The sequence below is a fragment of the Tupaia chinensis genome, unplaced genomic scaffold (assembly GCF_000334495.1).
Source record: "Tupaia chinensis unplaced genomic scaffold, TupChi_1.0 Scaffold000159_1, whole genome shotgun sequence".
NCBI classification, from domain to species: domain Eukaryota; kingdom Metazoa; phylum Chordata; class Mammalia; order Scandentia; family Tupaiidae; genus Tupaia; species Tupaia belangeri.
The window spans coordinates 2,593,277-2,595,038 of NW_006159630.1; positions in this window are offsets into that span (position 1 = coordinate 2,593,277).

Genomic DNA, 1,762 nt, shown 5'->3' on the forward strand with positions numbered 1-1,762 from the left:
ACAACACACAACAACGTGACAACACCCAGTGTGAAACAACACACGTGACAGCACTCAGTGTGAAACAACACACAACAACGTGACAGCACTCAGTGTGAGACAACACACAACGTGACAACACTCAGTGTGAAACAACACACAACAACAACGTGACAGCACGCAGTGTCACTGAACTCTGCACTTAAAAAGGGCTTAAAGAGTGATTTTTTTGGTTATATTATTTTATCACAATGCTGAAAATAAATAATTTGGTAGGAAGAAATGAGATGTTTGTGGGTGGATAAAGCGCTGGGCCCTGTACTACGCTTCCTGGGCTGGGGAGGCGCAGACCCACGCCACCTGCAGGTCTGTCTGCCGCGTGCCCACCCGGCCCATACTGAGGGCGCACTCATTTTTCTTTCAGCCAGTGTCTGCCAGTCCAGAAAAACCGAAATGTGGAACTTTATCTGGAACTTCACCCAGTAATTATAAATCTTCTCCAGACATATCCCAACCAGCTCCTGCCCTTCCTCAAGGTCATTATCTGCGTCCTGAGGTCCTTTTCTCCCTACCTGGGATTTCCTGGGGCCTGAGGGTCTCAGCCAGCGTCCCAGGGGCAGCTTCCCATCCTGAAGCCTCCTTTTTCCCCAGAGCCCACAGTTCCTAGTGGTCCGGCTCCTGCGGGGATGGGGGGGAGCGGGGAGGACTTTGCTGGTAGCGCTCCACACGGGTACTTCTGCTAAGCCCGGTTTTGGAAGCTGGCACTGTTACATCAATTTGTCTCTTACTGACACTTCCATGCCAAAACAAGGGGCTCTGCGACGTCCTGGCTCTGAGACTTCCTTAAAAAACCCACCTAAAGCGATGCGTGTGCGCCCTGGTGCTGCCCCAGAGGCTGGACGCTATGCGAGGGGCGGGGTGGCACCAACAGCCCTCCCCAGGGAGGCGTGCCCAGGCTCCCGAGGTTCAAAGTCCCTCTGTAGGCGGCCGCCTCTGCCTGCAAACGCAGCAGCCCAGGCTCCAGAGGGGGGAGGGGCATGGTGTTCAGGAGGCGGGACGAGCGGGGCTTCTCGGTGCAGCCCCCACTGCAGCAAGATCCCCGCTTTGCCTGGTGTCCAGACCTTCCCCTGCGGGACAGGAGCAGAGAGGGTCCCAGCAGCCCCAGCCCCCTGCCAGCCCGGAGGGAGCCCGCCCCCTAGGGGAGGGCGCAGCGAGTGCAGGCTTCTCGCCGCCCCTGCCCCGGCCCCGCCTGGGCACTCAGAGCTGGCAGGTGAGGAGCCCGAAAGTCCCGCGGGGGTGCCCAGGGACCATCCCAGGAAAGGTCCCACTGGAAGAAGCTGGGGAAGAGCAAGATACCTGGTTCGAGGGGACACCCACACATTTCTACCAGGATTCAGGAGGGGAGGTGGAAGAGATGGACTGGGTGACCACGTCCCACAACCTTGTCATAGAGCTGGGATTGGGGAGGGGACAATGTCCTAGACAGGGAAGGACGAAACTGCACCGCCAGACTCCGCTCCCGGAAGTGTCTAAACCTCGACGCGACACAGACGATGTGGAATTTTGGGGGTGCCCGAGACCTTACCACTGGTCCCCCGCCCCCGTAGTGTAGGCCCAGCTGCAGCCTGGCGGGGCCCTGCCGACCCCCCCTATGGCCACAGAATCCCTACGCACGCCTCCGTTTACCCCTCGGCCCTGCGGGGACCCCCTTCCTCGGCCTAGGTGTCCAAAGGGGCTCTCCGCGCTCCCGCCCCTGGGGATCGATCGGCTGGCGGGCGACGCG